Here is a 26562-nt window from a genome sequence, read left to right as displayed (position 1 = left end):
AACAGCACAGGGTAGGATTTGATTTCTTAAATTAAACCAACTCCACCAACACAAGTAAGATCAGATCTGTATAAGAACTCGACAGCTAAGGAGAACCAAGGCCCTCCCCAGTACATCATAAAGCTCAATAAAATGCTGCATGAAGTGGGGTTAAAGTGTATTTCCCAATGGGTATAAAATAATACTCCCCTGAAACAGTGACCTTCCTGAGAAGCCTCACTTCACTCCAGTCCTGGACAGCTTCAAATAGGTCTGTCTGCTGAAAAAACACAGCTCTGATTGACTTATCTGCTTTCTCAAAAGAGCCACTACATGCTTTAGGCTTTTTGGAGCCTTAAAGCTCAAGCTAGATTTATATTCAGAAAAAAAACAACCTTAAATATGTGTACAATAACTACGAGAGAATAGTATGAGAAATATCTTTATTTTACCATTTTCAAATGGCTATTTCACTACATAAAATGAAGTTTTTATTTTTATTTTTTGGGGGTATATTGATATTCCAAATAAAATTTTAACTTTTGGTTCAAAATGAAGTCTGTCTCTGTGTTTTATTAATCTGTAATGTCCATTTCATTCTATATCCTGCCGCCAAGTCCAGCTATTGAAAAAGAGAAGCTGTTCTCCAGCTACAAGACTACAACGTGGCTACTCTGTCTTTCACTTCCCAGCAAATCTCTGTCATCAAGTTCATATTTTTGTGTACCACATGGAAGCATTACATGGTTTTTTTTGTATGTGTGCGCATGCATCTGTATGATGTGAGTGTATATCATACAGATAATCAGTGCTTGAATGCCCTGTTTCTACACACACTTTGCAAATCCTAATCTCTGCATCTCTGGTAGGAAAAAAATCCCTGTGCATCCTGATACCTTCTGAGCAGGGGGACCATGCAACCACAGCAGCACTGGCCAGCAAGCCCAGCCGGCCCTGACCTGCTGCTCCCAATGGCACTGTCTGCTCTGTAATGTTTCTGGACCAGCCTTTTCTTTCTGAAAGACCATGTGTCCTTTGTTCCCTGGACATCACCTTTACCCGTGCCTCTGCCTGCAGCACAACTCATGCGGATGGGCACCCATGCTAAACGATGGACATAGCCATCCCTGCTGTGCACAGCAAGAGCTTTTCATTGCTTGTTTGGCTTTTAATATTTTGTATTTAAAACAAAGCAGTCTATAAAGGAAAATAAAAGCTTTGCTGTCCCATATGCACAAATCGATAAGGTGACTTGCATCTATCGCAGGACTAACCAAAGGCTAAGGCAGGACCCAAAACGTAAAGGGGCTGCAACATATCCCTGCTGAAACCCACCGCTCTCCCCCTGGAAAGGCTTCCAACCCCACAACAGATTTCTGTGTGAAGACAGCATGAGCTGGAGGTGGAGGGAGGAGGGTAAAGCAGAGTGGGAAGCCCATGATGGGCACGCATGGGGCTGTGAGAGACCCTGGTGACCTTCCTGAGGGCTGGTTTGGGGCCCAGTCCAAGGAGCAGCCTGGAAGTGGAGCAGCAGGAAGAGGAAGTTGGATATACAGGCTGGGAAGTGCTGCCTACTGCCTTCAGTATTGTCACACGCAGAGTGGAAGAGCAAACGTGACAAAGCAAAGGGGGGTTTCCAAGGTAGGTGCAGCTCTGCTGTTGGGAAGAACTGTAACAATAACTGGGGAGAAACAGGATGTGAGCCATAAAGGATTGTTTCAGGCTTATGACAGAAATTACCTTTCCTTGGCTCCACTACCCACCTCTCTGTGCTTCTGACAGCTACCCGTGACCCAGGCTGGAGTACAGCTGTATTTGAGGCATTCCAGCACCTAGGGGCTTCTTGCCTCCTCCGCTGCCTTGACAAAGTATTACTTGCTCCCTGCTGTGCCTCTCTCTGTGCATCGGTGAGTGAGGCAAAGGGCTTTGCTCTCAGCAGAAGAAATGATCCATTTGTAGCAGTGAAGGAGGTGGCTGCTGTGTTAAAGCTGCGTGCTGTCCCGGAGAGCAGCAGGAGTGCCAGTGGCAGATCCTGTGGGACAGCCAGGAAGCTTTAGGCCACATGCATGAAACGGCACGGCTCAGAGAAAGCAAGCATGGCAAGGAAATACTGTACAGGAGCCTCAGAAACAAAGACATCTCTTTCTCCTAGTGTCATACAACACCATGGGGAGGATCTAATGAAGGAACCACCAAAAAATTGGCAAGAAGAAGGCTCCTTTCCCTTCCACCCACCTCAGCAGAGCAATGATAATGAGCTTGAGGGTCTTACTCTGGGAAATAAGAGCACCAAATTACCTAAAAAACAACTTCAGGTGTAAAAAAAGAAAAAAAACCTTGCTGGTATTTGGCAGAGGACAAACAAGTTGTTGTTACCCAGACAGTCTTTCCTAAGCCTGCCTTTTTATAACTGCAGATACAGCAAATCTGACCAAAAGTCTCAGTCATAGCTTGGAAAACCAGCACAAGCTGCGGTGTCTCGGGTATGGTATGTCAGTACAGCCAGAGCCGCCCGCCCGCCCGGGGGAGGCCGAGCATCACCTGTGCCGGGCATTCCGGCTGCCCGGGGCTGCTGCCCGCCGGTGACTGCCGACACATCGCTCCTCGATGAGGAGAGGTTTCCTGCCTTTTAAAGGAGTGAACTTCAAATGGGCACAGGTTCAGTAAGTCCAAGCTGTACGAGGGTCTCTAGGAGATGCTCTTAATTGTGCTCAACTGCATGTTTTTTTAAAATTTTCTTTTTTTGTTACTTTCTCATCCTCCTCTGTGTAAGATAGTGACAGTCCAAGGCACCAGGAGCTAACTTTACTGCTCAAATTCTGTAGGAATCTAGAAAACTCATTGAAAGTATGTGTGCATTTATATATAAAAATACCAATATTTTAACTACAAAGGTCTCATATGTGAATATTTGACGTACAGAAGATTTTGGAGCTGTTTTCTTTAATGGTAGCAACTGAGTTTGTTCTTAAAATTGGGATATTTTTGAAGGAACATAAAACTCTTGTTTTGAATGATAGATCACTGCTTGAAAGTATTATACGCAAACTTTGAATTTGTAGTGTTGCAAGCAGAGCTGTGAAATGGCAAACAAAGTATAAAGGTTACAGAGTAGGATTTTGTTCTTGGTGAAGCCTTCAAAAAGAGCTTGTGTAACTGCATGCAGCATGCACTTGCCACTCCTCTATGAATGCACTCTCCCAGTGGGAAAGGTCTCAATAGCTAAAAACCCACGGTGCTGGTCAGCTGCCTGCGGAGCGAAGTGTGTTCATCAGACATCAACAACTTGTTTTTTTTGCAGCTGTCACTTTTTCTTTCTTAAAATTAAACAATAATGGCAGTTTAAAAGAAAAAGTCCCGACTATTTCTTCAGGTAAACTGTTCTTCATGCCTACTGATAAGCTTAATGCTGCAGTATGACAGACACTCCAGCTTTAAGATCTGCATTGTGTTTATGTAGACCTTTCTTTGTAAACTCTTCTTCACTGTAATTCTACACATGTCCTCCATTTCCCGAGTCATCCTCTGCTGAAGATGAGTGAAGCACACAGGTTACATCTGGCTTTGTGTCTATTACTTTGAGCAAATGCTTCTCCCAGTCTAGTTCCTCTACAATGTATTGAAAAGAGGGAGAGGAAACGAGCTGTTTTTCAGAATTTACTTGCTGTCTGCTGAAATAGTAAAAGGGTCACCTGAAGTTGCTGCACGTGTCTGAGGAGATGCAGCTGCAGAGGCTGCTCACGGTCACTTCATCGCCGCTGGGGGGTCTGAAACAGGGCGTCCGTGTCTTCACAGCAAGGGCTTGGGCTCCCAAAGCCCCGGGCTGGCTGGGCACTTGTATCCTCTCTGCTGCGAGGAGTTAGAAAAAGTAAGTCTGAGGCATGTCCCCAAACAAAAAAACAGAGATGAAAGTACTAAGAATAACAACAAGCAAAGGCTTTGCACGTGCAGTAGCCTACAGAGCTGTGACAGTGGCATTGCAACGCACTGAACTAGTTCACTTCCCAAACTCTGGATGTAGGGTTATTCATATCCATGGCTTAATGACTCTGACTGCTTAGCGAGATGCTTATAAGCACTTGTAGCTGGTCAGTTGTGAACCTGCTGTTAGCCACAATAATTTTGTTAATAGATTATTTTTCCTTTTTTTCCTCCAGATAACACTGGGCTCAAGTGCAGTTACTGATGAGCTCTCAACACTGATGGCCACAGTTATATCAGTGTACCAAACCCAGTTATCTTTACCCTCATAATTGGTCTTAATCAGACAGGTTAAACTTTTCAGAATTTCTAGTTTTTACTGAAATTGCCTAGATAAGACAGACACCATGGGTAAGGGAATGGTCGTACTTCTATGGGTCTTGAGAGGTTAAAATACTTATTTAACTTTTCCCTCAAAGTTCTGCTCAGGTACCTACAAACTACCTCTTTATTTCATTACTTGTTACTCCTTTTGTTGGCATGCTCCATTTAGGTGTCTTTTACTGGTTCCAGAAAGTAAGATAATATTATCCACTGACTTTCATAATCCTTTACAAGAGCCGCAAGTGTGAAAACTTCCAATCCTACTTGCTGTTTGGTTGAGCTATTCCAAGTCACACTTCCCTGTACCTGCTGACGTCCATGGCAGTAGTCATAAATTGTGCAAGAGTAGTACAAATAGTCCTTCTTGAATTTATAGAGATTGTTTATACTGTTAAGTAATATATACCTTACAGGGATTATAACTCTGTAGAGGGAGGAATAGCTAGTATAACAAAGTCAAGTTAAACTATAAAACTTTAACTTTAGAAAGTAGCATTCATTAAAGAGTGACTCATCAGTTCTTTGTTTAAGCGTCTTCCTCACTTGCAGCTTGAGCCAGGTACTGTTATAATTACTATTAGCTGGGAAAACTTCCAAAGCCAATATATGGAAACACCCAGAAGAAAATATTTTGGTATTTTAACTAAAACTAATCTCTTCATTGGCATGTAAATGGTAGAATGGGAACCAATCTTTTCCTTAAAAAAAGTTATTTAACCAGCAGGACTTGTTTAGGAATCCTAAACTTTGTAGTAACTATTGCATTCTTCAACTTGTTTTCAAAGACACAAAATTAAAATCTTGATGTCATAATTAGAGGGTAGTACATAATTACAGGATTTGTGTGACGTCCTCTCTAAGCATGAACCCTCTTCTAACAAAGTTCTTGCCACTCATTACTTAACTCATGTTTCACTTGAACGTGGCTGTCCTCACTTAGCCTGACAGCTCTCCAGTTGGAAGTCACCTAGAAGACATGCACAAGAAATGCCTCAAAGAACCTCTCCTGCTTTGTGACAGACCCTACAGATATTACCATTCTCTGCTCTGCACTGCAAAATTACTGCAGATGCACAGTCCATGTGCAGGCTTTCTGCTGGCTTGCCTTTCTCTCTTGCTTCCGGTCCTTCCAAAAATGGGATTTGAGAGGCAAAGGCACTGGATATGTTGCAATCTGCATGTTCATGTGCTGAGCAAAAGGTAGAATGGGCTTTGCAATGGCCTGCAAACCTACATCTGGATTGTACCTTGCTGACCAGTGACTGTTGGTCTTCAGAAGTTCCTTCTCTCCAGAGATGGTGTTTTGGGGAACGAGGGGGTATTTAACTTCCTTCTGCCAGCTGGACCTGGAAACTTTCTAGAATCTGCCAGTTCAGGAAAAAATACTTCACAGCTTTCATCACAAGTTTGGATCCTAAGCTACGAGGGTTTCAACTTTCTGGGCGTGAACTTTAAGGGAAGCTTAGTTTATTCTTGTGCTAACTCCTCTTCCCATTTCTCCGGCACCAGGATTTAAAGGAAACTTTGAAAAAACTATCTTTGTTTAAGATTTAAGGGAAAAAAATCTCTATTCCTGCTTGGGACAAGCTTTATTCCTGTGGAGGAAGTCATCAGGTAGCTGTTAGGATTTCCTTGCCAAAAGAGAGCATGACTGGGTGAGAAGCTAGCAAGTGGAGGGACAGACCTGTTGACTTCAGACTCAGTGTATGTGGAAGAAGCTGGTCTCCAAGGCTTTTTTTCTGAGCTGCTTTCCAACTGAGAAATACCATGCCCTTCCCAGCATCAGCTTCCTTTTCACCTCACAGCATGAAGGTGAAGCCTCAGTGCCAGCCTCCCATTCTCTGCCAGCAGCACTGGTCAACACGAATCCGTGCCTTGATGTCTGAAAAGCCTCGCTTCTCTCCATTGAAACAACGCGTGCCGGGGGCCTGTCCATTGCCCGCAAGCAGAGCCCATGTCACTGAGTCCCTGAGCAAAGAGGAGCAGCAGCAGCAGCAGCAGCAGCAGCTCATGGCAGCAAGGACCACTGAGGGCTGCAAAAGCAGCCCTTGGTTTCAGCAGCCAGTATTTTTTTCTTCCTAGAATCATTTCATTACTAAACTCTTGGCTAAAAGTGGAGGGCGCCGATCCTAAAATCACAGTGTGCCTAGGGTGTTGCTTGGGAGGAGAGGAAGTAAGCGCTCCAACCAGATTCCCGAGGTAGTTATTTTGGAGGAGCCGGTCGGCTACTACAGGGGGAAATCAATAGCTCGGGCAGGCCAGCCTGCAAGAGGAGACTGGGCAAGCCAGTGCACAAGCCTCTGAAGCAGGTATCAAAAGGGCTTTAATTTGCCTGCCCTGATGTCATTTCGTGCTCTGTCTCATGATGCTCAGTTACAGCATGGAGGAAGCAATACTCCCTTGGGCTCTGGAAAAGGATTGTCACATGTTTGAATTTGTACGAGCTTTCAAGTGTGTAAAGGGATATTCATGTAGAGAGTTAGCACTGATGGAAGGAAACATGCGGATACTCAGTGGGGGGCATGGCAGGGAGGAAGGAATGTTTTGTATGTTCCTTCCTTCACATGCAAGCATATTTGAGGTTTTCTGGACAGAATTTGAAGGAAAAAAAGAAGCAAGTTCCCATCAGGAGCACTGTTATAATGAGCTTGTACAGAAGAGGGTGTGGATGAGATGTAATTCTGAACATGCTTCCGCCACACAGCATGGCACTCTGTGATCCATGAGCAAAGCCTACAGTTAGGTAATGTACAAAAGCCGGGAGAGAAAATGGCTGGGAGAGTACCTGACTCCTAAAAGCTACATAGCTTCCAGAGGGAAAAAATATCTGTTTGACAGCCCTCTCAGGCAGTCTAATAAGGGGAAAAACCTCCCATTTCCAAAAATTCCTGCTCTCTAGACAAGAGAGCTGAAATCAGGTTGGAGTTAGGAAGTGACTGCAAATGAATGAATGCCAAATATATGTGCCAAGACATGTGTCATCAGAAGAAAGTGAATGTCTCTGTGGCTTTCTTTAATCATCCAGGTATGTAGCCCTTAAGAGGAGGACATCAGACATTTTGAGAGGGAAGGAATCCTTATTATATCTTGCTCTGGAAATTAAAAATGAAAACGAATGGATGCTGTGTGCTGCAGTTCTGCACACCTCCCTTACGTTGTCTGCCAGGCAGCACAGAGCAGGCACCAGTGTACTTGTGTGAGTAAAAGCCCATAGGCTTCCTTGCTTTCCTGTTACCCCTGGAAATAAGGGTTATTCGAGCAGTGATGGAGGGAATTGCTTTGGGGAGTTGAAGGCTTCCCCCTTCAGAGAGAAGGCAGGAGGTTGCAGGGCACAGCACCCACCTCCGTACCGACGCGGGCTCTCGCAGGCCGTGCAGCCACAGACCCGCTGCGGAACCGTGACCTGCCGCGGAGCCGGCCTGCGCGGCGTGTCGGGCCCTGCCCAGCCCATCGCGGAACAAAGCTGGGCCGCAGCCCTGCTCTTTCGTAGCAGCGTGGTTGGTCATGCCAGGTAACACTGCGAAACGCAAAAGAAAGCTCAACAGTAATTTGGGTGCTCCGTGGGACACAAAGCTGAGTGCAGAGACCCTGCTAAAAGCAGTGTGGGTCTGGAAAGTGACAGCTGCCCTGTTTTTCTTTTGCATGAGTGAAAGCAAGACTCCTGATGTTGATAACTGGCCTACTTCACTAGCTAGTAAAGCGTCAGTTTCTTGAATGAAAATTTACAGCCTTCACATTAAAAAAAAGTCATGTTTCTGCGCCTGCCTGCAGACTTTTCTCAATGGAGTTCTCAGAAATTCTGCTGGAAAAAAGGATCACTAAACCGATTTTCCTCTCTTAATCCTCACACAGCAGGACAAGGCAACAGGCACTAAACATGACAAATCCAGAGAAAGGGAACCGAGGAAGTGCTGACTCAGTGCCGCCCACCCCATGGCTTTCCTAAGCGCTTTTCCGTTCCATTTTTTTACAGACATTAAATCGCTGCTTCCTGCTGGATAGTTAAATTTGTTACTTGGTAGAGCAGAGAGAGTTTGCAATGGAGCAGCTCAACTGATGGCCTGGTGGATCTGGTTTTCCCCTGAAAATGACCATAGTTCCCATTCCTGCTCCCATAAATATATTTTGTATATAAAAGGGAAGGACTGTGCATGCAGAAGCTGTGAAGAAATCCTGCTCTGCTCACTCTCTCTTCAATTAGTAGCCTGGGGGTTTGTCTGATTGATGAGTAACGCCTTTTTTTGACCAAGTCTGATATGAATCAAGCAGAGTGGTGTCTAGTAGCAGCGTTTCCCACACCTCTGGGAAAGCTCTGCCTGACAGCCTGCCATCTCGCTCCTGCTCTCCTCGTGCTTGTTCACCCTGTGTTGCTTTTGGCAAGTGGAGCAGACAGGCTGGAGTACCAGGAATTTCTCCTGGATGGTGCCTCTGAGAGGCTGAATCACCCAGCAGGACTCTGGCGTGGGAAGCATCCTGAGTGCCCCTGCCAGCATCCTTCCCCATTAAGGAAAAGGGCAGTAGGACATGGACGCGAGCATTGGCTGATTGTACGTAAGGGGATGGACAAAGCCATTCTCCAGAGATGATCATGGCTCTACGATTTCTTTGGTAGCATTCAGAGCACCAGAAGAAACACTCCAAGCCAAGGAAACTTGTGTCAGCTTAGAGCTGACAGCATGGTGAAAATGTCCTCAGCTGACATTCTGGTGTCAGGGTCAGGTCCCTCTATGACTCCTACTAAGACTGTACATTTCAGGTGCACATCCTTGCTCCCACCTGTTGTCCCCTTAGTCCTAGCTCCCTTCTCACTTCTCCTGTCTGTTGCCCCAGGCAAGCAGACCAGGAGGAGACTGCACATACATGGTAGATGGGTCAGCCCAGCAGTCCTCTTCTCTCATCTGATGCATGAAACAACATTTCAGGTCCCAGACATCTCTCATGCTTTTGGGTTAGTCCTCAACACCTACTATGTACAAACAAGTATGAGCTAGCCCCAGGGGTTTCTCTACACTAAATGTGGTGTTTATGCGATTTGGGGGAGTGTGTAACAGAGTAGTAGGCGCTCACGTATGCTTGTAGTTTATCAAGTCAGTGCAACCAGCTAATAGCACCAAAGCAATAGACTTGATCCCTATAGCTAGGGCCAGCTGCTAAGTCAAAAGAGAGAAGGCAAGGCTGACAAAATTTTTCCTCATGCTGCATAAATAATACAGGCCAGCCAGAAAGTCAGTGGGGAAATACTCACCCAATGCAAATTGGCAAAGATGACAGCATCCCCTTGAGAAGATTCAGGAAATTACATTGAGGCAAAAAGTTTCCTAGACCAGTTTCTTCCCATTCACTAGGGATTAAATGCTCCAGTGTCAGTTTTCCTCTTAAAAGTTTTTTCAAGCAAAACTTCTTGATATTTCACAGATTAATAATACATACTGCTGTTGCTAATGTTTCATGAAACTTTGTCCTTGAAGGAGCTATCCAGAAAGCCAGCAGCCCAAGGGGACAGACCAGCCCTTAGGAAACGATAAAGACAGAAGTGAGGCTAATCCTCTGAGGTGTAACCCTGCTCACTCAGAGTCAAGACAGATGCACAAGACTGGAATAAATGTGGAGAAAGGCGTTGTGAAGAGCAAACAGAGGCTCTAACTAGAACTGGGACTTCAGGGGAGCTTGAGTTCATCTCACAGGATGGGACCAACTACTACAAATTGCTATCCGGTGCTTCACATCCCTTTCCAGACATCTCTCCTGTCTTCCTCCCTTTTTCCTTCAGAAGCAGTAGGAGATTGCTAGCAGGGATTCCCACGGGAGGAGGAAGGAGTATTCCTTTTTTTTTTTTTTTCCAGAAATAGTGGAGAAAAAAACCCCAACAATCATAAATGTGTTTGAAAATGATGGGAATGAGAAGCTCTTCGGAAAAATTAGTCTGCAGAGGTATTACGGGAACTTGTCTCAAATGCTGTGAAATTGTGCTATTTGTCAATCCTTTTGTTCAGCACTTGCCTATTCTAGGCTGATGAATTTGTAAGTTTTTTCCTTCTGCCTAAGAGAGAAAGGAAGCAGGTTGCTGTAATACCTGTGCTGTCTGTGGATGTTATTTTTTTCTTGTAATTTAAGTTACAGCGTAGGAGGACAAACTCCGATCACAGGACTAGCAGTTAGAGTTCAATTCAGGAGTTGAAGTCACTGAGAAAACAAATTATATACTAACATAAAATGTGCTAAGGAAGAATAAGAATTAATACATCATTGTAGTGATTAATGAAAAAAAAAAAACAAAAAAAGGAAGGAAAAGAGGTATTTTTTTCCCTCAGTTTAGGAAGAGCCCATACATTGTGCTGTCAGCAGAGACGAGCAGTTATGCAATGATGTAAGGAATTTTAGTGGGAACAAGTAATTTTTTTCTGAATTGAGGGAATAATCTTTGATCCTTCCCTGCCCAGAAAGGACCACTACAAGCCGGGTACAGTGTCTGCAGAGTAGCACGAAAGGCACGCATTCCTGTTAGGACAGCTCAATGCATATGGCAATACATCAGCCAAGAGACCAACCTCCTAAGATGTTAAACACTTGGTTTCTGTGGGTCTATGCTTTGCCACTAGAAGAACTGTCATAATCAAATTTATTTGCTTCAACTCACAATGCCAGGAGACCTTTCATAATTTTCCTTCCTTCTCATTTTCCTTTTTCTCGTTTCTGAGGAGTCTTTGTTTGTGTCGCACAGCTTGTGAAGTTGTTAAGGCCAGAACAAAGTAGAGCAAATCGATCATTTCTCCATCTTTAATGAAGTGATCAAAGAAAGAATGAACATACACCCTCAAAGAGAAGTGGATGCTCTTGTTAGGGAATAGAAACCACTCTTTCTCTTTCTTATTATGCAGTTATTTATTTTCTGGGAATCTGATGTGAAGTATACTGAAGCAAATACATCTTTCCTAATAGCTTGACTACCACATGGAATTTCAGCAGCTATATTTAAAAAAAAAAAAGCTATACTATTGATACAAAAAAATAGCTTAAAATGACAATTCTAAAAAATGAGGAAAGAATCCTTATTCTATGACATCACTCAATTACTGTTAAGACTTTAAAGATCTTGCAAAACGGAGCAAGATCAAAGAGCATCACTAGAATTAAGTTCATAGCATTAACTACAACATCAGTGTGTAAAACATAGCAAATTAGATGTGGTTTGTTTGCCCATGCCCCAGAACGCTTCTGCAGGAATAAACCGGCGTTGCTCATCCTTCTATTTTTAATCCAGAGAAAAAGAGTGAGGAAGAGATCTGGCTTCTAGGCCTATCTACTAACCTGCTAATACCCCTAACATATGGGGTATTGCAGCACACTGGTGTAGGAGCTTAGTGGGTAATCTAGAACAGTGGTAACAGGGGCTTCTCCTTGGGTTTAGTCCAGCCAGGCAGCACAACCGCAGCAACAATATGCAGCAGGACTGCACCAGCTCAGCCAGGCTCTGAGCAAGTATTTGGCTGTTGAAGTTCATCCTCCTCCAGTTTCTTTGCTCTCAGTGCCAGGCGGGTGGAGTTTTAGTCAGTAGGGTCTTTCTGGCCCTAGGCATGCTCTGCCCAGAAAACCCTGAGGTGCTGAAGGTGCTTCCTGCCTGCGTGCAGAGTAAACCTCTGCGTCGGATTAGCATTGGCAAGCCTCACCTAAGCTGCAGGACCAGTTGGGCTTTGCCATGAGACAGCCAAGTCCTAAGTTAGTTGCCCACTGCCCAAAAGTAGGCTGTCTGTTTTTATGTCACATTTTGATCATAGGCTATTCTGGTAGTCATATAGCAGGTATGCTTTGAACATATTTCCCCCTCATCAGTGTACCAAGCCATAACGCTGGCTGAGCTCTTCTGTTAATTCACTGCAGTATAATTTTTCCCTTAGAGTATCAAACCACAAAACCAGCTTATAGAAAATCTTGGCAAAAGTTACTCCCAGTTATCCAAACACAGCAACTATTTAGTGTGATAAAGAACAAACAAGGATCAGTGGTTTGCTGCTATTCATGAGTTACAGATAGCCACTCAATCATTAGCTATTTATGTATCAGCTGAGATTTGAATTTTTTTCTCCTAGTGGTCTCCTTCCTTTACCTTAATTCTTTATAAAAATGTCCTGGGGATAGGTGGAAATTTTGCAGAGGCAGTGATACTTTTTAAAATATTACAGTAGGTTTCAGTCAAAATGATCGAACACAGTGGGACACCTTGTTCTGTGCTGCTGAGTCATTTCAAAACTTTGTGAAATATCACTCGTGCAGCTTCTTCTGAATCTTGCAAACCACAGAGCAGCCCCCTCTCTGGAGATGAATAGGAAAATAATTCTCTTTTCAAACATACACATGCACATATATGCAAGTTGCAATGTTATTTTTCATTTCACAGGATGTACAAAGGCTTTTATTTCGGGAATATTTTTCACTTCTCACAGTCATATTGTCATTTGCTAAAATGAAATCTTATTTCTTGATCATAGTCCTGATAATTCTTAAAACAGAAAGCCCAGAACCTTTCAGTGATCCTGGTTTTGCAAAACTGCCATTTTGAGGAAGGTCATTTAGAAAGTTTTGTTCTGAAACAGACAGGTGGTTTGACCTTTTCTGTTATATTTCAAAGCATCCATGGAATAAGTGAAGGATTTATAGCACATACTCTTTCAAGGTTAGACGTAGGGTAGCAGTAAGAGGTAGAAGTTCCGCAGTGGATTGTACAGCAAGGTTGTGGCGTGGTGTTTCCATCACTGGAAGTATTGAAAAACGTATTAGAAAGATACAATATGATAAAAGAATGCAATATTATTATAAAGGTAATTGTCCTTATCCTGGAGCAGAAAGAACCAGGCAATCTGTTGGATTGCCTTTCAGCCCTGTACCGCTTCTATGATATTTATTGCAACCCTCAATGCATTTCTGTGGCTTTTTTTTTTTTCAAACTAGAGCTATACAAAGCATTTGCTGAGAAACATAAAACTCATGATTACCAAGTTGTATGCTTGGTAATAAAGCTACAAAAGTTCACTTTCTAAAAATGAACAGATGGGTTTTATTCCAGAGGATCGAATATAACCATGCAAGTGTACTTAACTTGCAGAAAATGGCCAAAAGAAACCCTCAAGCAGCCACTAGGCAAAACGGTATTAAAAGAATAGTCAAACTATATGTCATATATGAAATCAATAGCAAATTATAGTAGAAAAACAGTAACTCTCTGAAATGCAATTGGTATTTCTCCGATAGTCACCCTGGGCCAGTGATGATGGCAGAATTTATATGTATTTTCAGTAGCAAGTGTTAATGTATTCTGTGCTAGGTATAAGATTAGGTGTCTTTTTTTTTAACATAATGGGGTATCTTGGGTCTTCCTACTGAGGTTCAGCATGGAGAAAAAGGATTAAACCACTACCACAACTTAGATAGAGCAAGACTACACCTGAAGAATAGGTTCCAATATTAAATTACAATGCATGGTCTTTCTACATCACTGAAAAATTGCTCTATTAAATAACATGTTTAAAATAAAGCTCGTTTACTTACTTGCAAAGGAAGTTTTGGAGTTTTGATACTTGCTATTGGACATGCCTGAGTAGGAAGAAAAAAACCGAGTCAGAAAAAAGTAGCTGAGAGAAGCACTGTCAGATTTGGGTTACTTGAACAAACTATGCTGTGCTAACTTGTTATTCTTTGTGGCTGTGCTATAATTTATACAAATATGGATTCCACTCTATCACAGCCAGTCAAAACCTTAAAAGGGAGAAAGGGTGCCAAAAAATTCAAATTGCTCAAGCGTTTTTCCCAAGCAAGCGCATTCCATCTCGGTTCGGACATCGTATCCTTTCTCCACTGTGGAAGTAGCTCACAAACTTAACCTATTTCACCTGCATTCCTCTGTATAAATGCCTCTGCCTTGCAGAATCCTGGGTCCAAAGTCTCAGATAGTTTCCTGGATTTTTCTGTCAGTGTATGGACTTTCTGAATAAAATTTTTGCCAAACTGATAATAAATACGGTGTACAGAAATGTTCAGGAAAAAAATGATCGCTCTCTGAAAGTGAGTTGCAGGGGGACGTTCTCATGAAATGCAGATTTCACCTTATCAACTCTTCCATTGCAGCAGCCGTGGCCTTCCTACAATGCTCTTGGTAAGGCTTTAAGGATGTCCCACAACTTTCTCCTTCTTTTCCCCCCACTTTGTTGCTGAAATACATTTTTCTTCACACTTGTCTGTTAAATCATACTTTCTTCTTGTTGAATGTTATTTGACAATACCCTGTTTGAGGAGGAAGTGCCAAGAAATGTGCAGGTTGCAAACCAGTTCAAATGAAAAGGCTGCATTTATAGCAAGAATAAAAAAGAATAAACCAGCAAGTACAAAAAAATTAACACAAATAAGATGTTAACATGAGCCTGCCCAGAATGCTTACTGCTGTATATGCAGCAGTATATAGAAATCTTAGAAGATGAATGGCTTGCAAGCAGCAGCAGATTAAAATATACATTGCACAGGGACATACAAAGCCAGTGGGAGTCATGCCTGGATTTCAATAGCTGGGTTGGCTCCACAGTAGGAGCCACCTTAGCTGAACTGTCATTTCTCAGTCAGCATCTAAAATGATTTATACCAAACCTTTGATCATGCTGGGAATATCTGAAAATATATTAATTTTTTTGGTCATAACTCAGATCTGCCTCTGTGCAAACTAAATAGCCAACTTTTTTTTTTATTTATTAATGAGTGAATTTCTAAAGGCTGGTCATGCCCAAGGAAGAGCTTGCCCATGGCCCTGCACAGAGACTGGCTGATTAGAGGAGGAGCTAGGAGCTGCTGTAAAGCATGTGTATGGCTATTTGCAGGTCTGACACATGATTTTGGGATGTGTAAATTAAATTCGAAGAAGGCAACGTACCCACAGGGGGACTGGCTGCAAGGAGTGGGGTTTAGCGATCAAAAACAAGGTCATAAGCTTCTCTTATCCACCAAGGCCCTGCTTGCACAAATGACCAATTTTCATTTCATGGAGTTTTAATTTTCCACGTGCAGGCAACTAACCTAAAAATAAACCAAGACATTTCAGAGCAATAAATAAAGCTTATTCTATGTTATAGAGGGTCAATTCTAGGTGCTGCATAAATTTAATTCTAAAACCTTTAGATCATTACTTCCTCCAAGATCATATCACTGCTGCCACATTTCAGCATGAGCATATTTTATAGCAGTTATTGAAACATTCCATGATTGGGAAGGCGGAGCAGCAACAGGGGAACATTTTCTTATCAGACATGACAATACTGTATCAGTTGTCTTGAGATGACTAGACAATACTGTATCAGTTGTCTTGAGATGACTAGTCCAGGCACAAATAAGAAATACCAAATGTCTCCTGCATCACAAATTTAATCTAATAAACCCATCACTGTGTTTACATGCTAAGGGCTGTAAGTGACTTCTGGTCAGACTGCTGTTTCCTGCTGCAGGAGCACTTGCACCTGGGTGTCAGGGACTGCACACAAAAACTGTCTCTCCTCTGTGTAAAAGCCCCTTCCGCTGCACCAGCCTCACATGTAAGCAATACATAAAACTACCAGATCATCCCCCTTCCCCCAAAACATGGACAAGTTAGTGAAGCCATTCTCCATCAGCTGCCCCTTCTGTAGGGAGCCCTTTTCCTGACCAATGCAATACAAGTCACAGAAGTGGACAGGTTTTCTAAGACACAGCACGCTTTGATGAACACATACCTTATCTATCCCACGCATGAGGTGAGGAGAAGGTCTTTTCTCCAAGTTTTGGAGGACTCTCAAGGCTGAGGCTGTTTCCTGATGTCCTGCTACATGCCAAGGAGGTTCTGATCTGGCCGAGGGAGATGCCATTCCCCAAGAGACACCTTGTATTACCAATCCTTTCATCTTAGTGGAGATGATCCTCCAGATACTGAGGAGTGTCTAAACTGGGCAAGATGTCGGAAGCTGGAGAATAAAACTATTGTGTCCCAGTGAATTGAGCACGCTGCTCTGCCACCTTGAAATCACTCAGCATCAGAGAAGGCCTAGAGGAAAAGTAAACATGATTATTTTCCTAAACGTGAGGTTAAAGAATAATTTACTGTGTTCAGAGAGAGATACTGAAAAATAAATCTGTGGCACTACAGCCTCCTCGCTCTGGTTTAGCTCAGTGTTGCACGTGTCCCCTTCACCCAAGAACCTCTGAAGCCAAAACACCTCCCCTGTTACATTTGATAGGTTCCCATGGCTATCTGATTCTTTAGGCAAGATCCATCGTTACGGGTTGCCTTCTTTCAGCCGGATCTCGACTCCAAGGAAAGCTTCCCAACTGCCCCTTCTCCTTGCTGGGGCCCCCACTCAGTATCTAAGCTGCATCCAGGGATGACTCCTGTCCAGGTGCTCAATAATGCATTAGGACATCGGTTAATACAGCTCTTTTCAATGAGCTGCAGTCTACAGCAGGAGTATCTTTTAATGTGCAAGAAGTGGAAGGCCTGTGGATGCTTGCTGGACAAAACTGGATGCTGTTACCGCCTGACTTTGTAGTAAACCAAGTTATGCTATACTGTCAGTGTGAATTTTCCTGTCAGGCACTTGTGCTTAAGCAGTTAATGATAGTACAACTCTATGAGTTCAGCATCAAGCCTGGCCATAACAAAGTCATTTATACAAGCTATGTGAGGTTCTTCCTGATGTCTGGTGAGAGGAGTTTCATGTTTCAGAACTAACAAAATGGATTATCTTCACCATGCAATGTTTTATAACACACGTGAAAACGACATTTAACACAAGCCTGTAAGTGAGAGCCAGGGATGCATCCACTCACTCTGACTTGATAGAGACTAAACACGATAGCAGCTCGAATAAACACAGGGACTATCATTAGTTTGCAATAAATCTCTCCTACATGTGGCTTGCTGAAGCTGTGTGACAGCATCTCACAAAGACAAAAGAGGAAGCATCCCCAAGGAGCAAAGGGAAGAACTGGAGAGGAAAGGTCCACAAACCATTGAAGGGTGAGAGTAAAAAGCAGCTGAAATATAAGACTGCGGAGAAAGGAGTCCTGTAATTTTGTGAGGACTTAAGTGAAAAGAATGTGAGGCAAGGTACTCAAGGAAAGGCTTACAACTATAGTTTTGCATATGGAATCATTACTAGAGGAAGAAATTTAACCAACATTTTCAGCGCAGGTAAAAATGGCAGAGGGGCATCAAGATGTGGGAGAAGAGAGAGACTGATCAGTGTAGAAGAGGTGGCACATTTTCATGGAAGAGCATCATGGGGTTGGAGGAGGAGCAGTCTGTACAGGTGTCCAAACTATTCGCTGTGAACCATCACACCTGGAAAGCAACGAAAATAAACGATGTCCGTTTCTTTTGGCAAACACGTTGTAAATAAGTATATTAATCTTAGCCCTCAAATTACTTATTTTCTGGAACTTGTGTTCCACGTGGCAAACTGTGAGATAACGAGATTCAACTTTCCACCTCAAATATGCTTCTGTGACAGTGGGCAAAAGTTACTTACTCTTTCTCTTCCTGACTCCCCAACCTGTAAAATGAGTATAGCAGCACTATCCTGCTTTATCAGACCTTCGCAAGGATGAATACTCTGAGATTGCAAGGCCTCAGGTACAGAGTTATACTGAAAGAGGTGAATACAGAGCACACTTACCAGGCCTTCTACTCCAAAAATGAACATTCCACCCCTCTGAGACAGAAGAAGAGGCACTGTTTTCCACTTTGCTGTTGCAGTCACTGTCTCTCCCTGCTGGCCAATCTCAGAGCCCAGGTGGAAATCCAAACAGTTCAGTAAAACCCACTTCAAAGTGTACTTTTAAAGCTCGTTGACTTTTTGACCAAAAAACCCCTCGCAAGTCTTGGTCAGCAGTGTTAGCTAACACGACATTTCCCAAGTTCCTTCTTTAAATTCCTTAAAATGGCAGACAAAAGAAAAATCAGGCAGAAGAGAGTATGACCGAAGCTTTCACGACTCAACTCTTTGACCTCCAAAGCATTCACTGAAGTCTGAAACAGTGCAGCTGATTTTACGTTTTTGTCTTCGCCTGCTTCCTATGGGCTCTACAAATTTGGCTCTTTCATTCCCTCCAAGCAGTTTCTTGCTTGGACCAGGGCTGTGTCAAAGGGATCTCATCCCAAGTCATTATCTCAATTCAGCCATGTGGAAATAGCTCTTTTTCACTTCTGAGCTTTCACCTACTTGAATTTTAAACCTCACAGTTACAGCTCTGTGTAATTTTTGATCGGTTTAAATTCTGTCTTTCATCCACAACTGGAACTGGAACAACTCATTCTCAACAAATAACATATCCCGTGACATAAGAGTCTCTTACCATCTGCAGAATATTTGAGACCACTTGTAATTTCCTCAAAAGTATTTCTTGTTCTACCACTGCTGAAAGAATTGTTTTGTTCTGTAAAGTTTTAGTTGCAAATATCATCCTGCAAACGTCAATGCAACTGTTTAATTTACCAATTATTTCAATAAATACATGTATAATTATCTACCAAATCAACGTGTAAACAAATATTTAATGTTCCAGACTGAGGCTTGCTCCATTATTGATCACGCTTGGGATTGGTTCCAGCCCTTGGCTGAGAGAGCAAAAATGTGTAGCGTATATACATTTCTGTTTCATTGAATACTTTTGCATCAGAGTTTGAATTTAACTCTTCTCAGATATTTTCGTGATAAAGTTTTTTACCAGAGAACAGACAAAACCAGACATAAAACTAGCTGCCAAAATTCACTCAAATGTTAATTCATGGCAAACATGTTTTTGCAACATCCACTTTCAAGCATATGGCTATACACCCTCAGCCAGCAACAAGGCCTCTCATTGATAGTGCTAAGGTCAATATCTTTATGATTATATTACAGTGTTTACACCAGCCACCTTCAGAGAGAATAGGAAGGCTTGTTAGCAGATTCATAAATTCAGGTGAAAAGATAAACCCAGTCATCCAGGCATATATGTTATTACTGAATATATATGTTTCTAGAACATGGTAAATAACTAGATCTGTGTTTACTGTTACGTGCTGAATGCAGATTGGAGTCACTGTTTCCCTGTATATTAGGGGATATATATTAGATCCTGAACACCTATCAGCAGTATATTTCAATATAGTTTTTATTCTACTCGGTCAGGTTAAACAGCTCCTGGATTCCTGATTATATCAAGTAGTGAGCAGAAGTAACACATGAAGAAACCAGCCCTCCATGTTAGCACGCTACAGAACTTGCCTTCATGCTTATCTGAAGTGACAGCCCCTCTGGGTATATGCTTGTTGCTCTCCTTTATTTAAATACTACAGCTCCTTTTCTTTAAATGTACTTACTTTTGAACAGAAGACTAAACAACAGCTGTTATATCCTAATTTAATCTGTGTAAAACCTCACATCTAAAGGGTTTAGTCAATAAAATAAAAGATGTTAGCAATGAAGACCAATGCCCCAAACCAAAGCCCAGCACCCAATTCTCTTACAAATGAAAGCTACATGACATGCCTCCAGTGGAGCTGAGAGCCCAATTTCCTGGCCTCTCTGCAAGATACGCACACTGAAATCTTAAGAGACACTGAACCCCTTGGCAAACTGAACAGCTAGTTAACAGCTAGTTTTATCAGAGATACAGTTAACTCCTGGTTGTCCAGGGACAGATTATCCAGATTCCGGCTCCGTGGTGTCCTGCTTTCCCCAAAAAACTCTTTGGCCAGCACTGAGAGCCCAGTGTTTGCATCAGACACCGTGCTGCCTCTCGCAGTTTATAAAGGCTCTCGATACCTACCCAAATCTCTTTATAAGGTTTTTAAAACTTCTAACGGTTTATCTACTTTATTTCATATTAGCCCATAGGATTAAGAACTGATTGTGGCCAAACACTTTTTGAATGTTTTGAACACGAATCTTCAAATTTTCCTGTAAGAAAAAGAACTCCTTTCTAAACCAAGCCCCCAAAATTTTTTTTCTGCTCTTATTTTCTCCTCTTTTTCTCCTCATGTTTTTTTCTCCAGTTATGTATTTCAAGACAGAAATTAAATCATTTCTTTATCTCTTCACCTTCATACTTGCCACATAAAACCAATAGGTCTGGTTTCTATTCCTCTTGTGCACATTGCATCATATTTCTTCCCAATTGATAGTTTGGGGAGAATATAACACAAAAAAATTGCTGTAGATACCTCTTTTCCCAAAAAGGAAAAAATTCTGCGAAAATTCCCAAACATATTAAGGGCTGTTAATATGCATTTTCTCAGATATACGTCAAATTGCTGAATTCTCCCAACACTTCCCCAAAGGTTTGATATGAGCTTTGGGAGAAACACTGCACAGGTTTTTAAGTTACATAAATTAGTTCACATCTCTCTGTTTAACGGCACTGCTTGGCAGCAGTACAGGCTGGGGCCTTTAATAATACCTTATTTTACAGCTTCAAAGGAAAAGTTCCCTGGTTTTGCAACCTGAATTTGTGCATTTTGACATGCTATTTGTCAATACCAGGAATGCTTATTGCTTGGGAAAAAATTAAGGAGAAAAGGGAGGAAATAGTATGTAGAGTAAAGCCCATGTGAACCACCTGAGATGTCACTACCTTTACAGTGATCCATCTGGCTGCCACCTCCGAGCAATCTTTCTGATTCTCAAGCTGTGTTCCACATGCAAAAAATTAGAGTAGAAACCCAGGAACCAGGGACAGAATTTAGAAAAGGAAGACATGCCTCCTCGATCACAGTGGTTTACAAATAATTTCTCTGCTGATTCCCCAAGCTCACAGAAAACCACCTGCTGGAAGAGAGCCTGTGCCATTCCCTTGCTACACCGTCACCCGCAGGCTGCGATCCTGCCATGTCTCCCTTTTCAGACAAACCCTTGGGCTTCCTCAGATAGGCTTCAAGCAGTTTTAAAAAAAAAATCAGAGGTCTGGAGGACCACGATCAGATTCAGCGAGTGGCTGCTGAATGACTGACTATGCTCACGCTCTCTGGCAGACGTGCTGCCCTGATGATCCATCCACACAGGGACCTGGCTGAGGCTGCCGCGGATCCTTTCTCTCCTGTGCCATTAGGTTTCCATCACTCGGAATCCAGGGTGCCAGCAGTATGGATGCGTGCAGGTCTCATTGAGAGATGGTGACAGGTTTGGCCAAGGCAAGCAGGAGACCTAGGAGCTGGGAAGTGTTCCTGGTTTAGACACAAATCCCAGTATCATGAGTAACTTTTTTTCTACCATGTGTGTCTATTTGTGGAAGCTCCAGACCAACCAGAAACCACTGAAAGCAGCAGAAGTGAGCCACAAAATCTGCAGAAGCAACAAGATCTTTGAAAGAGTTTGCCATTTTAACTTTAGGTGTCAGAGCACTGAGGACAAGAAGAGAAAGACAGAGGAGGGTTAATGCCAATACAATGCATGAGGGTGCTGTTGAGCCACAGGCACATTTTAGAAGCCGCCCAGCTTTAGTCAATGCAGCCACAAAGGAAAGCACGTTGTGTGGGCTGGATGTTAGTGCCTTTCTGCTAGTGCTGTAGGAGAATTAAATCTTGCAAGAGTGGTGGCAGGAAGAATCATGCTAGTCCCTGGGTCCAGGTGCAAGCTACAGCTCCCTTCCATAACCCTCGCTGGCTGGCTGGGACCCCGAGGGGCCTCTACGATACCAGCAGAAACTGACATGCTGTGGGAGGCTCCAGGGAGAGGGGCATCAGTGCCAGGTGAGGCCTTGTCACAGCAACCTTCTGGTTCCTGTTCAGGGATATGCAACAGGCTTCATGCATTAACTTACACAAATAACTCACTTTCTCCATGCCTCAGGTGTCCTGTTCATGAATACAAATAATGTTTCTCTCCAGCCAGGATTCATCAACATCAGTAAAGCACTTAAGAGTTCGGATGAAAGTGTTTTCTCTGTAAATATAAATACAGGCCAATAACATTGCACACTGAGCTACCACTCCTTTAAGAAAGGTAACTGAAATATATTTAGTGAAGTAGAAAGATTTCTGGGGGATCTATATGCTTCCAGAATTTCAAAAGGGCTAAGAGAGCAAAGGCTATGAGCTGGCTCTGCTCCATTAATGCAAGCCCTGCTCCATTAATTTTGGTCTCGCTTTAGTCAGGCAAGTTATCAGATATAATTTTTCCAAAACAGCACTGGACACGCAACTCAAAATTTTCTTTTCTGAACGTTAACAATAATAGTCCCTTTTGTCAGAAGCCCTTTACAAATGCACACTAAAGAAAACAGCACCAGTAAATTAAAAAGGGCTGTTAGACACCTCAGAATATTAATTGGTATTTTATAGCTCTTTATATGTTCAAACCAACACGCATGAGTTACCCAGTTAATCCCAGCTGCTCGGGATTCTCCTGCTGCGTTGCACTGGCCATCTCCGTGCCCGCCCACGCAGCCCAGGACCCCGTGCCAGGAGGAAGACAGCTGGTACAACCTTGCGTATGCTGGCCAGCTGCCTCGAGCCCACCTGGCCACTGGCCAGAGGAAGAGCCTGTGGTATTCAGTCAAGCCAAAGACCACCTTCTCTAGCAAGCTTTTCCACACACGGCCACTTACCAGAAGCCACCCCCGCCCCCAGGCTGTAACACAGCACAGTGATCTTGCATGCTGGGCAAAGCTAGACAGCAGCTTGCAGGACCTGGGACATGCTAAATACCCTCATGGGGTCCACCAGCCCCTGGACCAGGGAGGAAGACACAGCACAGCACTGCAAGCCCACAAGACATGGCCCAAGAGGAAAGGCAAGCCCTTATCTGAGCCTCAGATTCAGCAAGTAAGGCAGGATGGGGTCGTCCCCCCGCCAGTACCCTATCCCCAGTGAGGATACCCCTGAGAGACAAACAGCGAGGTGCCTCCACATGCTCAAAGCACAGCGGCGGGGGAGCCCCTGGTTCCCTCCAAGTTGCTCAGGGCATCGCTGCGGGATAGGAGACCCTTGAATCTGCAACGAAGCACAATTCAAAATTCAGACCCTCCAAGACCACACACAGTCTCCCCAAAGATTTGCCACTCTTACCTGCCCCTGAACATAATGCAAAATACAATTATAAACAGGCTAAGCCAAACAAAGCTCAAGTGTCACCTCCTCTCCTCAACAAACAGACGCGTTTGGGCAGTTAAATGTGTTAATGCACATGGCTGAACCACAGGGACCATCCACATGGGAAAAGTAAAGCAAAAGCTTTTAGCCTAAACCTCGGCAAAGAAGATTTGTCCTGTCAATGAAAACTTTGATGAATGTGTCCCACTATCTTTCCTCAGTCCCCCATTTCACTGCCAACTGGGCCTCATCTTGAAGCATTACATAAAACCTTGGTACAAGTTGCTGATCTCTCGTTGGCTCTCTGCATTGAATACACACATAGAGCTGCAGATAATTCTTTTTTTTTAAAACAGAAATTATTTAAATAACTGAAATGATAGACCATCAAGATCAAGGGCCAAATTGTCTTAAATTTTAATGGAATCACGCTTTCGTGACATGATATGTATTAATCCATTATAAACTCACTTGTTTTAATGATGGAGATTAGCTAAAGTAGAAAGAGCTTATCTCAGATCTCTAAAGATTCCTTAAATGTGGATCCCCAGATCCCTGTTTTGTGGGTTGTCACGTTAGATCACTGCGATACTTCACCTACCTCTACTTTAATCTTACAACAGTCAGTGTTAGTGCAGAACAGTGGGGTTTCAGGGTGGGAGGTTGTCAGCGTTTGGGCTTTTTAATAAAATCTGAATAAACTTTTAACTGTAGTGCAATCTAGGAATGTCTAGCAAAGGCATTTAAATATCCTCATTCATAAACTACTCAAGCTGCACCAAATTCAGACCTTCAAATTAAACCCTGAAAGCTTCCTGGAGCAGTTTCCATTGTGACTCCAGCTCCATGACCCGGGTTGCAGGGCAGATCTCAAATTCAAAGGTACATTTTCTGTGTACCTGTGTACACCACTTGCTAACAGCACCCCAAAAGCCCTGCACGCAGGATTTCAGAAGTGAGCCCAAAGCCTCATGCAGGTTCAGTGACATACTGCCCAAATCACAGAGGATAAAATTGTGTCCCTTGATCCATTTCCAGAAGTAATGTCATTAAGTGAATTGCACAAACCCCTCTTGAACAGGTAGACTGAAGAAGACAAATGTGCACACAATCAAAGTATTTTAACTGTTTTTTACACTTTTATTTATTAAAAAAAAAAATCAGTGTTTATGCAACCAGTTTAACATCCCCTACTCTATCTTTTTTTCCCAAACCAACAGGACAGAATTTGATATAAAATCAAAAAAAGAAGTCTTATTTTCTCTTGCTTATGGCAGAGCTACATTGTTGTGCTCTTGTTCTGATTCACTCGTTGCACTTTCATTTCCTGGCAATGACTTTTTCTGAATGTACAAACATGTAGGCTGGCTGTTTAGAAAAGCAAAATTAAATACTCTATTTTTTTTCTTTCTCTCTCTTTCTCCCATTCTGTCTTCTCAATAAATCAACCCAAACCCCTCAGCTGAAAGCTCTGATCCTAACTGCAGCACCACCCACGAAACCCCTGTCAGTGCACAGAGCTGAACAGCTATGGAAACCTCTCCAAGGCTGGGGACTGAGCCCTCTCCGGTTCCCAGTATTCTGTGGCTCAGCACAGCATCCACAGTAGGAGACGGGGTGAGTGCTGAAGGGGGGCTGACAGGAGCACCCCGCAGTCGCTCCGCTGGGGGCTGAGCACTGGTTTCACCAGGGTGCTCAGCCGCTACCGTGCGGAGGGCCCTAGGAGAGCTGTTTCTGCCAGTGAGGAGCCTCCCCCTGAACCACGTTCAGCTCTTAACAGGGCCTCACATGTAACACTAGAAAGCGCCTGTCAGCCCTCTTCTTGCTCAAAGCATTTCGTGACTCACACTTTCCTTCAGGATGTTTCTTACTCTTCGTCGCTGGTGGGAGGTGCAGCCCCACCAAGTCAAGAGTCTGTTTACCAGACACCATGGGGCAGTCTAGAGGAAAGTCATGAAAAATGGACTTTTGTAGCTCAAAAGCAGGTCTGTCCAACAAAAGCCTGACAGTAGATTTGCCTGCTAGAGAGTGCAGGAGCTCTTAGTTGCAAATGTATATGCAATGTGACACCATGCTCACCTGTGTCTTTCCTCCAACAAAGATCAGTTGCCACAGATCTTTGCAAAGCAGAAAGGAGGCAAGGGTCAGACCTGCAGGTACCATCCAAATCTGTTCAACAGGACTTACCCGTTTACAGCAGGTCTAAACCAACACAAGGAAACTCAGCCTGCCTCTGGCTGCACTTTATATGATCTATAGATACACATTATATGTGGTTAATCCCTGATCATGCTTACAAGAGCTTCATATTCATTACTCAGTGAAATATAAAATATTTTTTTATCTATTAAATCTTCACTATCTGCAATTATTCCCCAGGGCACACAAGATAGTGAGTCAGCAGGCACAGATTTAATTATCAGTTTTTACTGTAAGATGATGATGTTTATTGATATCACTATCAGACAGACACTGAAATGAAGCAGATGTTAATCTGAGGTTAAGCTCCAGGAGGCGCCTAGCAGTCTGACCAAAGGGACTGATGTTCATCAGATAATAAAAGAGGAGACCTCCCGCCCTTCCTCCTTCCCTCCAGAGCCCTGCACAGAGCTCACAGCAGTACCACCTTGTTTCACAAATACCTCCTCACACCATTTCCAACCCATTCGACAAGCGGCTTGCCCCTTAGTGCAGAGCTTTCAGTCAGTTCTAGCAGACTGTTTAACCTAACATCCTATTTTGCTTACATAGGAACTTTATGGTTGGGTTTGGTTTATTTTTCCCCAGCACATCCTAAAGGGTGATGCCAGAGAAGTCAAAATACAGAAGTGAGGTGGTCACAAAGTTGCTGTGGTGTCACTCTTGTGAGCAGAGTCTGTCACAGATTGCCATCACACCAGCATCTACTTTAAGTACAAACCATTGCTCTCCAGTTCAAATGATGCAACGTAAAGGAAAGGAACCTTCAGTGGGGAAGGAGAAGATGATGAAATAACAGCAGCTTTCTATGTTTCTCAGTCTGCCATCACTTTCTAGTGTTCAAAGCAATGATGTGACAGCCTATATACTAATAAAAATATGCTGGCAGTTGACTCTCACTGAAATATATTAATGTTTAACATTAGAACTTGCAACAGGACTAGTGAGCTGGTGCAAATGATAATTTAGATGGGTAGTTTTCGTAGCTATTTCAGTGGTAC

At 43.1% G+C, this 26562-nt stretch overlaps 1 protein-coding gene across 4 annotated transcripts in view; it reads right to left on the bottom strand.

The window, feature by feature from the left end:
- Positions 1–3741: 3741 nt before the first annotated feature.
- Positions 3742–26562, bottom strand: part of EGF (epidermal growth factor) — a 95726-nt gene continuing 72905 nt past the window's right edge. The window contains exons 25-28 of one of the 4 annotated variants that reach the window (XR_011048398.1): positions 16029–16336; positions 13828–13872; positions 12947–13034; positions 3742–3828 (exon numbers count right to left, since the gene is read on the bottom strand). The gene's annotated coding sequence lies outside the window, so the exon portion shown is untranslated. Of the gene's footprint in view, positions 3829–12680; positions 13035–13827; positions 13873–15196; positions 15340–16028; positions 16337–22123; positions 22215–26562 lie in introns of those variants that run through there. The other 3 variants (XR_011048399.1, XR_011048397.1, XR_011048396.1) reach the window with 3 other exon arrangements.

Source organism: Nyctibius grandis, chromosome 6, assembly GCF_013368605.1.
Source record: "Nyctibius grandis isolate bNycGra1 chromosome 6, bNycGra1.pri, whole genome shotgun sequence".
Classification (NCBI taxonomy): domain Eukaryota; kingdom Metazoa; phylum Chordata; class Aves; order Nyctibiiformes; family Nyctibiidae; genus Nyctibius; species Nyctibius grandis.
The sequence above is the reverse complement of the archived record's forward strand: the minus strand, read 5'-3'. Positions and strand labels throughout refer to the sequence as shown.